The 14,284-nt window shown below is 48.6% G+C and overlaps 1 protein-coding gene across 2 annotated transcripts in view; it reads right to left on the bottom strand.

The window, feature by feature from the left end:
- Positions 1–2,039, bottom strand: part of TNR (tenascin R) — a 425,980-nt gene extending 423,941 nt beyond the window's left edge. For both annotated transcript variants that reach the window (XR_009563440.1, XM_030875407.2), the window contains exon 1: positions 1,605–2,039. The gene's annotated coding sequence lies outside the window, so the exon portion shown is untranslated. The remainder of the gene's footprint in view (positions 1–1,604) is intronic.
- Positions 2,040–14,284: the final 12,245 nt, after the last annotated feature.

The raw sequence follows: 14,284 nt of genomic DNA, 5'->3' as shown, positions 1-14,284 counted from the left end.
CAACCTCACTCTTCTCCTCACTGCATTTTTCTATTTTCTGACATTCTAAGGAGATGCTGAGGTTTCTGGATCCAATGGTAAGCATAGCTTTCAAACAAACAAACAAACAATGATGCCATGTCACTGAGGACTATGTCTTTCACCGAGAAGCCTCCCCAACCAGAGGCAGAGAGTATTTTGTTCAGCTAGGAGGGGGGACCCAGGGTACTGAATTAAAAGCAAGACAGAGAGTCACCACCCTAGAGTTTATTGGCAGTTGGAAGGAGTGAAACCTCCCACCTCTGCCTCTCTCCTGCCTCAACGTGCTTGAAGGAAATGACTGGAACCTTATCCAGTTAAGGGCCAATTTGAGGCAAGGTTTGCTCTTACAAGAAACCACGTCTTTAAAAATCTCCCTTTGGGATGCTCTCCATGGAGATTCAGATGATTGAAGGAAATCCTCAATAACACTTGTTGAATGGCCCCACCCGAGCAGGTGTGGGCAGAACTGAAGGGCAGGGACAGGCAGATAGCCTCTCCAAGGCAAAACCAAGGCAGCTGCGGGGAATTAAATGAACATATTTCAGAGGGGCCAGAAGCAGAGGAGACAAAGCAGTACCTTGCAAAAAAGTCATAGCAATGAAGTCTAAAGTAATGACGAGCCCCTTTGTGGAGCCTTTCAGTGTTGGAGGACATAATGCTATTTCAAGCCTTCCTGAGTCAGGACCAGTCTAGATTCACTTCTGCTTCCCCAGACATGTAGGGACAAACCTTTCTCCTGGGCTGTCTTTCACTGGCAGAAAACAAGGCAGAACAGACTTTGTCCTCTTTTCAACCACACATAGTCAAATATGACAGAAAAGTGGAGGGCACTTCCTGCCTCCTTGCAGACGTAGTATAATCCACATGGCCAACCTCTGCAAAGCTCAAGCTATTGACACTTTCTTATCACCATGAAGGCAGGGGGACCTCAGCCCCCAAGCCACCCCAGCCTGATGCCTACCTGTTGCCCCTGCCCACTTGCCATGGTTTCACACCAGGAGAGAAAGTAAAAGGTCAGGTTGGGCTCTCTTCACAGCAAGAACCCAGGGAATCCTGGGGAAACTGACATTTTAAAGACCACCTCCTCCAACGTCTCTCAGAGGAGCATAACTTTTAACTCTACCTCCGATCTCAACCCCCCAGGCTTCCTTTGCAACACTTCCCCTCCATGGATGGCTTGTCGGGAAAGAGTTAAAGAAGGTGCGCGACTAATTCCCCAAACCCTCCTTCTTATCTACATAGAAAAAGAAAAACAGCCCTACACGGAGACACGCAGAAACCCACTGGCGATTTAGCTCGGTCCTCACCTGTCTTATGCAACAGCGTGCGCGCGCACACGCACACACACACCCCTAAGGCCAGAGTCCACATCCCCCTTTAATTTGGTAGACATAGTTTGGCACCTTTCTTTTCCCTACGCAGAACCCGGCTCGACTGGCAGCAGAGAGATAGATGTAACCTTAGTGCCAAACGCCTTGCAGGAACACAAGAGACACACAGGAACCAAAATGCATCTCATAGCTCTCCGTGGTGCTGAAATCACGCTAGCGAGGAAATCGAAGGAGCAAGTGCGCTGGACTTACCCGGGCTGGGGGTGGGTGGCACGGGAGCTAGAGGAGCTTCCTGTGTAGAGAATTCTTGTCTTTGCGGGCTGGAGCCAGCTGATGCGCTCACCTAGAGAGCCCACCTCTCTCTCTTCTCTTCCCTTCCTCCTTTCCTGGGAGGATGAGAGGAGGCTCCACGAAAGAAATGAAACCCAAGCTGGCAGGGCTAGAGTGGAAGGAGAAAGCGGAGGCAACAAAAATAAGCTCGAAAAGTCAGGTGGCTTTACTCCACTAGTGGTAATTCCTTGGGTCAGGGAGGACCCCTCTTCTCTCACTCTGTGTCTGCGCCTTTCTCCGTCCCTGCGTGCTGAGCCAACAGCCTTAGTACAGTCGGTTCCTGCCTCTGACGTGAAAGAGACGAGGAAGCCTGGGACGGCTTTGCGCTCTCTCTCTCTCTCTCTCTCACGCGCTCTCTCTTTTCCCCTCTTGCTGAAATTTCAGCAGCATGATATATTTTTTTAAGCCTCTGTTTTTTCCATCCCCCTACAAGCAGCCCCCTAGTGGACAGAAGAGGAAATCATCCTGAGTCCTCTTTCACACACAGGAACAAGCTCCCTACCCACAAACTCTTAGGGGCTGCTTCCACACAGACAAGGTCCTGTAGAGCCAGGGTCCTCCCTCTAGCCAACCCAGATAGGAAGGTAGAGGGGGGTGGAGGAAGAGGGAGAGGACAGGAGCTTCTGCAAATCCTTTGCTCATGACTGCAGAAGTAAAAATGTGAATCGGGTGGGGGTGAGTTGTTGGGGAGTGATGTTTTGGAAGAAGATCAGTTATAGGGTTCCCAAGTAGTTTAAGGTCCTGACTCAGCAAAAGACAGTCTCCAAAAAGCCAGGGTCTGCAGCCAGGTGAGCTATGTCTACACACAGGACAACCCAGGAATGGAGTGTTTAAAGAGTCAGGGAATGGAGGAAACCAAGGAGAGAGTATCTAGCCAGCACTTCATCTAATGCCCTAACATGACTTTTTTGAAAGCAGGAAGAAAAGCACCTGGGGAGACTTGGCCTGAGATCAACCCAGAGATGGAGAGAGAAGTGACCTTGTTGAGCGTCCATGGAGAACCACAGCACAGAAGGGCCAATGAGGGGTCAATTCTCACAGGCTCCCAAGGGATGTCTTACACTCCTTTTTAAATGTACTGTCTCACAGTCTCCTGGAAAGAGTCCTAGTACTTACATCTACAAAGTTGAGTTCTAGTTTCAGACTGCCACTTGCTTCCTGGGCATTTTGCTTCTTTATGGCTCAATTTCACTGTCTGTAAAATGTGGGTAATGCTGCCCCCTCCCTACTGAATAGGAATGCTGAGGGACTGGAATGATATAGAGACGTAGAACTGCATCGTTGACAGGGAATTTAAAGGTATCCTAGCCAAACACTTTTCTTATGTTTGATTCCTCCCTAGCAAATAATAATAGCTAGCATTTATAGAGTATTTAGCAGGTATCAGGCACTGTAATAAGCCCTTACAGCTATTAGCTCATTCAATCCATACAATAACCCTATAATGCAGATGCTACGATTGTTGCTTCATAGACCAGGAAACTGGGGTGCAGAGGGATGAAATGACTTTCCCAAGATCACACAGCTAGTGAATGGTGGTGTTGGAATGAAAGACATCCGACCCCAGAGCTTGTGTTGTTAACCAATATATCAGTAAATATACACTTCAGAAGCAACAGCATCTGAAATAAATAGAAGATAGCACCATAGCTATCATTATTTTTGTTTATTTTATTTATGTTGACAGTGGTTGGAGTATGTCTCTGGAGCTCAGATTAGAGACCTGGGGTTGGTGATATAGATCTGGAGCCATCTGTGTGAACATGATAGTGGCTGGATGGAAACTGTCAACAGGAGACAGAGAACAGAATCCCAACTCTATTTCCTTGGTCCCTGGATCAAGTTTTGTAGCCTTAGTCCTTGTGGCTAAACTGCTTTGTATCCAGTAGACACACAAAACACTTAACAACTCATAACAACTCATATCAGGTGTTAGTTGAAGCTGATATGGGGACTGAGATCAATTGTTGGGTCCCTAGCTTCTGATCCACTCTTAGAGACAAAGACACACCCTCACAGTCTCCTCCTTGGAAGGTGGTAACCACTGGCCCCTGGTGTTGGTTTTCTACCCGAAACTCCAGTCCACAAGCCCTCCTTCACATTGGTGTTAGCTCTTCATCCATGCTGTTAGACCAAACTGAGTATCTCCTCAGGCACTCAGCTGTCTCCAGAGATCAGGAGCCACAGTGTGGTCCACCTCCATGATGTGATTTCCCAACAAAAATCTATACCATGGTCAGCATTCCAGAAGGCCTCTGGGATCCACCCTTCCAGCACATGAGGTCTGGACACTGGAGCTCAGAAAGTACAGCTATGGCTTTTCTACAGAAAAGGGAAGGGGACCTAGAATTCTGCTTTGGAATCTGGCAAGTCCAGAATAGGCATGGGAAGCCCTCACCTCCCAGGCTGACCTAAACCAACATCGTACCCCACCTCAATGAGCAATGAGCATAAGAAGGAAGGAATTTTGATGTAAACACCAAATAATACGTGATGGCCTTGGGGCTCTGGCCATGGAGCAGAGAGGGAAGAGGAGCAGTGGGCAAAATCTAGATTATTAATCACCACCTCAAGGCCGTCCTATTCAGGGAACTGTTCCCGAGCAAGCTTTCCTATTTCCCAATCCACCCCTCCTACACAACTTCTGACCTTGCCTTCTCTCCTTTCCCAAAGTCTGCTGGTCACAGCTACATAGGATTATAAATTATTGCCCTTTCCTTCCATAAAGAAGTAAACTCCTTGAGGGCCAGGACACGATTCGCCTTCAGGAAGCATCTAGTGATACATTATAGAGTTCTGTCCACTTCCATGCCAGGACTGGGTTTAAGAGAGGAGAAAGTCAGGAAGGGAAGTGAGAGAGGGGAGAAAAAGAAAGAGATACTGAGGACCCAAATAAGTCTGTTAGGTTGAGGGGGAGAGTATCACAGATAGAATAATGTTTCTTCCAGGTTGGAGACACTGTTTTTCTCTTTTTTCTTTTCTCACCCCCAATTTTTCCCCTTGGCAAAGGTGAAGACACTGGCCACCCCATGCAATCTTAACATGACTCTACCCTCCAGAAGAGCCCCGCTGTGAGCTATGCACCTTCACATCTAATGAAAACAGACCATTCACGGCCACATTCTGTACCTAGGGGGCCCAGGGGTGTTAGACAGAGCAGCCCTGGAAATAACGGGCTCCCCTAAAGCAATGAAGCAGCTCAGCCTGGTCAGATTATCCCAGCACTGGAGGAAGGAGGACAAGAGTATTGGTTCAGTGTTCCACTGACTCCCATGGAGCCCTGTCCCCACTCCTACACCACAGACTCTGATCATGTGTGGACTAGGGGGCACCCTGCCATGGCTGGGAATTCACAAAATCTGGAATCAAATATTCAGACTATCATGAAAAAGCTGCCTTGGGGACCCCCAGGCCTCTAAAGTGAGGGTCTGCAGCTAGATGTTGCTCCCAGAGCCCATGGAGAAAAGGAAGAGAAGAGAGTAGAAGTTGCCAGCCCTCAGAATTTCCTGATAACGGGGACTTCCTAAGAGTGAACCAGCTCGGGAAGGACAGCCACTTCTTAGGACATTGTAGGGAGATACAAGGATTAGCTGGGTGGTTGCAAGAAATGACTTGTCCATTCCCTTCCAACTGGATGAAGCGGGATTGTATTGACCTAATGGCTAAGAGATTTGCTGACAAAGGATTTGGGACTAGCAGAGGGAGGAATCTTAATGATGACCTTGAGGATAATGCAGCTCAAAGCTTACCTTCACAAGGAGATAGAGAAGACCCTGTCCTCCTGAAGCCAGGGCAGGCTTGGGCTCAGTCCCAGCCTGACTCATCAGGTCTTGGTGACCTCATTGCACAATGGTGATGATATCTGGGAAAGGCTTTGGAGAGCAAGCTGGCTGCCACACAGACAGGAAGGCTGGAGCTCCAGACAGACACTGGTTGGGAAGGGAGAAGGGGAAAGTGGCCCCAAGAAGTTTTTAGAGCACTGATGGGTACAAGGAGCCTAGAAGAAGAGCTTTTCCCTGCACATGGTGGCTTGTCTGAACTAGAGAAGAAGGCAGGCAGCTTGGATAATCCCAAGCTGTCAACCCACTGAAGAGTCAGGATCTGCCCAATGTGTTAGTGGAATGGGTGGGAAGGGACCCCTTCCCCAAATCTCTCTCCTACTGTGGTACCACAGCAGATATCATTGTGGTGGACAGTGGTAGTTAATACTTTGCCTGCTGAATACCTCTCTCCCAACTATTTTTTTTTTTTTTCTAGAATGAGAACCTGCGCATCCCCAACCCCAGGCACTAACATGGACACTTGACCTACTCTAGACACAGTGATGGATTCAGGGCTGGGCACATGTCCCAAGCAGAGCCAATCAGAATCTTTCTTAGGAACAAATGAAGAGCTCTCTTTCTAGTTGCCAAACAGGGAGCGTATAATTCTGGAGTTGGCTATAGCCTATCTTCCCTTGCCTTATGGAGGAATCCCATCCACAATTAAAGACAATGATCCCGACACCCAGCAGGAAACAGCCAAAGATGAGAAGAAAGGGAGCCAAGATAATGTTGTATGAGCCCCTAGATCCAGCCAGTCCTGAACCTTCCAGTTAGATGAGCTGGTAAATTCTTCTTTTGCCTAAGCTAATTTGTGTTGAGTCTTTGTCAAGCTGGCTTAACGTTTGAATCTTCTAAGGTTTCTGGGAAAATTCAAATTCCTCTTAGCAGTATGCTTTCTTCTGGGGAAAGGAACACTTAACTGAAACCTAAGAATAGATAAGTGCTTGGAGCATGGAAGCAGGAGGGGAAAGGGGGATGAGTGAAGATGCCTCTGGGGCATTGGGGCGAGAGGAGGATAAACACGTCTTTTGTCAATCTGCTAGGACAGGTATGAGGCCCGAGTTCTTTTCTTGGGGAGTACAAAGAGAAATGATAAGGCAGCCATTGCTATGTCAGTGTAGAAGATGGTGGAACATGGGAGGCATGGGGTGGGCCTGTTGGTGTTCTAAGTACACGCTTATTCTGAAGCCCATGTGGTTACTTGTGCTTTTCCGGGTGGAAAGAGGCTGTGCCCAGGACCTCTGGCATCACAGGGCTCTGCTGCCCTGCTAGTGGAGTGCCTACCTGGGTAAGAATGGCAATCCCAGGGCCCATGTCCTTCCTTGACAAATCTGCTCTTCCCCTCACCTCCCCCCACGTCCCCACCAGCCTCCAGACCCCCTAGCCTGGAACATTTCCTTCAAACACCTCCCTGTCCTTTGGCTCCTGTCTGGGCACAACTGGCTCAGAGGGCTCTGAGCAGAGTCCTGTGATTCTGGGAGGCTGCAGCCCTGAGCGTGTGTGAGGCAGGAACCCTGCCCCTCCGCCTGCCCAGTGCCTCGACTGCTGCGTCTAGGGTGCCTGGCCAGCTGCCACCTGCCTGGGGTGATGGGCCGCTGGGTGATGGAATGCCAGCCAAGGAGTGATGCGGCTAGGCCCCTGGTCCTGCAGCCTGCTTGCCAAGCAGCGGGAATCGTTACCTACACCGAGAGTGAGCCAGGCTTCCCACACTAAATTAGCAAGAGCAAAGCAGACATCTCCCTTCCGTGCAGCAAAGGATTAGATGGGGTACAGCTGGCCTCTTTCCCTCCCTTACAGACAAGGGCAAGTTCAGGGACTCAGGGTGGGTGACTTTCCTGCTCCAGGACCACACCATGTGGGGCAGCCTGGGGTCACAACCACCTTCCACCCCACAACCCCCTGCAACTCTTCCCCACCGCTGGCTGTCCCAGGTATGGATTTCCTTCCTCCCAAACTTCTTACTCTCATTTCGTTCCTGTAACCCTAAGAGTCATTTCCTTTGGTCTCCGAACAGGAAAATGAAGGCCTTATCTTAGGTTTCATCTTCCTTTGTGTTGGCAATATTAGAAACTTCAAATACTTGTCCCCCATTTTCCGCCCTGGTCACCTTCCTCCTTGAGTCCTCTCCCCTGTGGGAAAGCTCTGGTCCAAGAGACTAGGCCTCCTCCCTTCTCCAACTGCTTTCTATCCAAGGTTCCTCAGCGGCAACATAAGGGACTGGAGGGGCCAGGGGCCATTCTGGCTCGTCACCACTGTTCTGAGATCCTCCACCCTCCTCTGCTTCTCAGTCTGACTCTGTGGCAGCCAAAACTTTCCCACCTCTGATGGTCCAGCTCACACCTCCCTCTCTTCAGCCCTTACCTTCCCTGTGGGCTACGGAGAGTAAGAGTGAAAGCTTGTTCCCACCCTGGCCTGCCTGGACTTGAATCCTTGTTCTGGCACTTGTGCTCTGTCAGATTGGAAAAGGTACCTTCTTCTTTGGCTTCCTCAAGTGTAAGTAGGGGATAATCATTGTACCTTCATGTAGGGTGGCTGTGCAGGGTGTGAGTTCATTCATGGAAAGCACTAGAACAGCACCTACTGTCCAGTGAGCACTCCATCATGCTAGCTATTATTTAGCAAACATTTTTGAATACACACATTAAAAAAAAAATCTCCCTTGGGACTTCCCTGGTAGCGCAGCGGTTAAGAATCTGCCTGCCAATGCAGGGGACACGGGTTCGAGCCCTGGTCAGGGAAGATCCCACATGCCGCGGAGCAACTAAACCTGTGCGCCACAACTACTGAGCCTGTGCTCTAGAGCCCACGAGCCACAACTACTGAGCCCGCACGCTACAATTACTGAAGTGTGTGCTCCGCAACAAGAGAAACCACCGCGATGAGAAGCTGGTGCACCGCAATGAAGAATAACCCCCGCTCACCACAACTAGAGAAAGCCCGCGCACAGCAACAAAGACCCAACGCGGCCAAAAAGAAAAAAAAAAAAAAAAATCCCCCTTGCTCTTTGCTTTGGTTGGTCCTGGCTTTATGAACAAATATGCTTTCCAGTTTTAGCACCTGCCCCTTGGTCCCTGCCTGGCTGACTGTTGATGGGGGTCTATGGTGTTGGTTCTGGGGGTCTCATCAGGTCCTGCCCTGAGAGGGGAAGGCCTCTGTGGTCTGAAGATGAGAGCCTAGACCTGGGATCAGACAAGACCTACTTCTGCTAAACTACTTATAAGGTGTGTGGCCTCTGCTAGTCACTTAACTCTCCACATCTCAATTCCCTCATTTTAAAAAGAGGCGGGCATAATGACAGCTCCTTCCCCATGGTACTGTATGTATTGATCAAATGAAATAATGTATGAAAGTTTCAAGAGCGGTGTTGAAAACACTGGAGAAACTCAAGCTGTTTGTTGAGCGTCTGTCTCATCTGCATAGCCTGGTCCTGCACGCCCCTGGCTCACAGGCTACCCCTCAGAGAGGCTTCCCGGAAGCCTCCTCTCAAATGGCCGGCGGTATTGCCACCTTCCCCTGCCCCCTCCCAGCATTACTTTGCTTCATACCCCTTAACCCCAGCTGACATTTCATAATCCATCTTTCTGTTTGCTTATTGTCCGATACCGCGCTCTACCTGCTACTCTCCAGGAGGGCAGGGCCTCTGCCTGTGTTGTTCCCCCAATGCCTGGAACAGTGCCTGATTCTTGCAAACGTGTTCAATAAACATCGCCACTTCAGAGCATATTTTATATCCTAGTCATTTTAGCTCCCTCACAGCATGCTTTATTGTGAGCAATAAGGTTTGGAATCAGGCAGAACAGAATTTAAACCTTCCCTTTTCCAGCTTCAGAAATGTACACTGAGCTCCTGTTTTTTCATCTGTAAAACAGAGAAAAAAATATTTATACTGTAGGGTTATAGTGAAGATGAAGCGAGATAATGGCACCAAGAACAGTGATTGACATACAGAGGAAGCTCATCAGATCCTTGGTGAAGGGATAAATGAAGGAAGGAAGACTGCACGAACGGCCTTTTATCTGATCTCCCACCTTCCAACCCTTCTATCCCTCTTTGCTTCCTCCCCTCCTTCCCCTCCCCGAGGCTGGCACGCTGGGACCCCTGCTAATCCCTCAGCCACAGGGCCTCTGTCTCTGAGTCCCCTCTGGCGGGAGCCATCTGGATCAGCCTTAGAAGCTATTACCCTTTAAACCAAGGGTCGGCCACTACTTTAGCTCGAGTGCCACAAATACAGAACAAATTTTGCTGGAGGCAACAGACTGGCCAAAAGAACATTTTTCCAATTTTCAGAAAGGCATCACCAGCGCCCAATGGCACTTTGACTTCCTGTTTTGTTTTTCTGTAAGGCCTTTCATATTCACTGCCCGTATCTCTTTTCATCTTTCTTATCTATCAATCACTCTTAAGTAAAGAGTCATCCTCTTCTCCGCTGTTCTATTTTTCCCTCTCCCTTTGGTGGCTTTTGTCCTCTTCTTCCTTCCTGAAGAAGCAAGCCCCTCTGGGGCTCTTTCCAGTTCTGTCTGTTCAATCTTCTCCCATATTACCCCACCCTGCTTTCTTTGACTTCCTCTTTCTAAATGGTCAGAGTGTGTTAAGATTCCAAGATTCAGATGGGGAGGAGATAGAAGGTCTTTGTCATGGGAGACAGTGAACCCTATTACCCCCCATCCCTCCCTATTTCAGCTGTCAAGGTGTAAGCTCTGGGTCTGCCCTGCCATGACATTTTCTAGATGCTTCTGTTAATACGTAGAAAAGCTGGCACAGTGAGAAGAAATACAAAGGCAATGTGCTTTCTCTGTGGGGCTTCTAGAGAAGGGGATCAGGCTGGTTGCATCCAGGCTGGTTTATTTCTTAGTCTTCCTACCCCTTCCAGGAGTCAGTCTGTAAGACTTTTGGAAGCCACACACAGGCGGCTCACAGGGCACGACTTCTAATCTCCGTCCACCTGGGGACCTGCCACTCTCCCCGACAAGGCCAGTCTCCTTTCCCTTCCTTCCCCTTCACCACCCACTTATAGCCTCTTGAGTCTATGTTTCCTCTTCTGAAAAATGAGAACAATAATCTTTCCTCTGGGCTCTGCACCGCTTAGGATGTGTTCTGAGGATTGGATGTGAGGCTGCAGTGGGGGGTCTAAGCATCTAGGGAGGAAAGGGCCTCAGAAATAGTCTATAAAGGTATCTTGCTTTCCTCACTGTTAACACCGGTGAACTGGAGCCCAGGTCACTTTTTTGTGTGTGCAGATTTGAGGGTAGGCCAGATTCAGAGAAGCAAGCTTAAGCCCCATCTGAGATGGAGTTGTATTTTCTCACTTGGAATAACGCTGTTGGAAAGCATTAACTCAACAGCTTAAAGTCAGGTTTTGAGTTTCTTTGACCTCATAGGTAAGCCGTTCCTTCCTGTATCAACATCCCAACTTCACACATCGCACCTGAACTGAGCCAAGGCTGCGTCTCTAGAAAGCACGTGCTCCTGGAAACTTTGTCAAATCTGAAGACTGGGCCTTGTCTTTGTCAGAATCGGACACACTGCTGGGTACCCTGAAGTGACCGGGGCCCGCCATGCTGTGAACGTAAATGTAGGAACTGCTTTCAAAAGAGATCTTTTGGGCTTCCCAGGTGGCGCAGTGGTTGAGAGTCTGCCTGCCGATGCAGGGGACGCGGGTTCGTGCCTTGGTCCGGGAGGATCCCACATGCCGCGGAGCGGCTGGGCTTGTGAGCCATGGCCGCTGAGGCTGCGTGTCCGGAGCCTGTGCTCTGCAACGGGAGAGGCCACAACAGTGAGAGGCCCGCATACCGCAAAAAAAAAAAAAAAAGAGAGAGATCTTTTTATTGCAAAGAACAAGCTAAGTGGCTTGAGTTTTAAAAAATAAAATGTATTTAAAAAAATAAATAAATAAATAAAATAAAATGTATTTTAAATGACACAGATATTTAGGTTAGAGGAAAAAGAGGAAGATATATATTAGGAGAATATATACACACACACACACACACACACACACACACACACAAATGAATACATTATTATGAGCCAGGCATTGTGCTAAGCACTTTACATACTAGATTTCATTTATTTAAATGTTTAAGAAGAAAAATGGAGGAAAAGAGTTTTCTAAGCATACACTTATCCTGTACCAGAGAATAAAGATGAATGAAAAGACCGGGTAAGAAAGTAGGTAAAAAAAAAAAAATCCTACGGAGAAACCAACTTTAGTCTGGGCTGCTAGCCAGAGGTATCTAGAAGAAAGCAGGTAATGAATTTGTAGAATGTCAGAGCTGGAAAGAGCCTCAGGATCTTTCCAGACACTGTTGGTTCCATTTTACAGATGAAGGTGCCGAGGTCCCAAGAAGGGAAGCAACACAGCCACCCTGGCACAACTGGTCATGTCATGTCCCCTCCTTGGCCAGCGGTCTCCCAGGGAAATCTAATGGTGTATCCCTGTGCCCTCACTGGCCAGGTTAAGTCACCATGTTCCATGGACGGAAGGGTCATTGTTAACCCATGAATGGGGCATTACCCTTTGTTGTCCTTGTGGCCCATTGCCCGGCAAGGGCTCTTGCTGACCACCAGCCTACCATCCAGCCCTTGAATGATGTGCTCCCCCTGGCTTCCACGTGCATCTGCTCGTGCAGCCAGGGGGCTTCGTCCAGGCTTAGGGCCTCAGTGTCATTACTGAGGACAAGTCCCCAAACTTGAGAAAGCCGGACTCAGCATCTGTCCTTTGAATCTGTCCTCAGATTCACAGAACACTTGAGCTGGCAGAGCCCACATGTCACCTGGCTCAACCCCACCAACTAGAGAGCAGTGAGAAGACTTACCCAAAGTGACACAACTAGCTGAAAACTAGTCCATGCCGGTGTCTATCCTCACTTCCCATAGGAAAGCACTGGTGCTGATTGCAGTAGTTACAAGTTCTAGTAGGTTCCCGGCACTGATGGGTCTTGGGGGCGGGGGAGGGTTGCCTCTGCCAGGATGACACATGAGGACGCAGGGGCTCTGGCTGGAGTGGGAAAGGGCTGCATCCACGCAGCCAATGTTTGTCCACTGCACACCTGCCAGCAGCAGCGCTCCCTGCATCTGCCCAGACCCTCGCCTCACTGCACACGCATGGCTATCTCACGTGACCCTGCGAAGGACGCGGGGCAGCCATCTTCCACCCCACTTCCTGGGGAGAATGTGTGGGCTCGGAGATAACACTTCACCGGTTATAAAGAATAATGTTTTAAAAATATAAGCTTAATATAAATAATAAATGATAGCAATATACTATTAAATAATGGGCTATATTCACACAGCAAGTTATAGAACCTGAGGGCCTGTGTCTCTAGGGCTGTGTTTCCTATGCAATCATAGTCAGATGATAAATACATTTATTTAGTATTTACCAGATACTGTTGTTCATATATATATATATATATATATATATATATATATATATACACAGAGAGAGAGAGAGAGAGAGAAAGTCCAAAGAAAGGATATATATACATATATGTTCTCATTCTTTCTTCATAACAGGCTCATTAGGCACTATTATCCCCATTTCATAGATAAAAATACTGAGGGACGGAGAGGTTGAAACAAAGCTCGAAACAAAGCCGTATTCAATTAGCAATGCTTTGTTCTGGGCTTTCCGTTTGTGGAACCTGGCCCCAGCTCACTGTTTATCAGATGACTTCATCCAATGATAAGCAGAAGGCTCCTTCCCTCACCGCCTCCGCACCACCCACACACACACTTTACTCCAAAAGGGAGCTGGACCGAAGCCCAGAAAAGGTTCCATGCACCTCTTTTTTATTCTCCTGGGTCATCCAGAATCTCCCTTCTTAATAAGCTTAATAACAACAAGAGGAAAGAAAATTCAACTTAAGAGAGGGGCAAACCCTCAGCGAGAGGCAGTGCTTGTTCCGGGTGCGCTGTAGGTGAGCACGCAGCAGCCTAGTGTTCTGGGTGAAATGTCCAGGGGTCTGGGGTGACAGGGCAGCCAAGCAGTGCCAAGGGCGCCCCCCAGAGGTCAAGAGGGGAAGTGTCAGGGCCCAAGGCTCCCATAGGCTGGGCAGAAAGGGGCAGTGCGCTTAAATAACAGTGATATTAAGAGGGTTTGACTGCAATCTAGAAAGCAGTAAACTGATATCTTTAAATCCATCTAATGCCCTACAATCAAAAACCAAAATATCTGGTATCAAGAGCAACTAAGTAGATAGTAAGTACAAGCAAGAAAAGGGGTGGGTGGTAGAGGAGAAATCCAGGGTGGAAAGAACATTCCAGTTAACAGGTAGGAGAGAGAGAAAAGGCAGGATAAACAGAGGATTTGCAAGAAAGTCCAGGAGATAAAGTGAGGTATTTGAACAGAGCTGGGCTACGGGATGGGGGTGGGAATGGCATTGGCTTCCTTAGCACAGCATGGTTTGGGATGTCAGCTCTCCAGGCAGGCCCGCAGGTGGGGACCCGCCAGCCTTCAGGACGGTGCATGGTGGGCCCCATCCTCTGCTTCTCCAGCTCTGGGACTCTGTCCTTTGGGGAAGGGCTGCCTCAGGTCCACAGTATCTTGTGATTGGTGACACGAGTGTGGCACCATCCCTGAGGAGGGGATGGAAATAGAAATGACAGATTAAGAAATGAAAAAAAAAATTCTTTTCATTTCTCTCCCATCCCAGATCTCTATGTCCAATAATAATAGGTTCACCCGCTTCCCCATCACGGTGGACCCCTGGCATCTGCTCAGTTCTTAGGCTTGTAGAGTGGAAGAAATATTCACCCTGAATCTAGACTAAAACCCTG

This window comes from Globicephala melas, chromosome 1, assembly GCF_963455315.2.
Source record: "Globicephala melas chromosome 1, mGloMel1.2, whole genome shotgun sequence".
In the NCBI taxonomy this organism is placed as follows: Eukaryota; Metazoa; Chordata; class Mammalia; order Artiodactyla; family Delphinidae; genus Globicephala; species Globicephala melas.
This window is presented reverse-complemented; position numbering and strand designations above follow the sequence as displayed.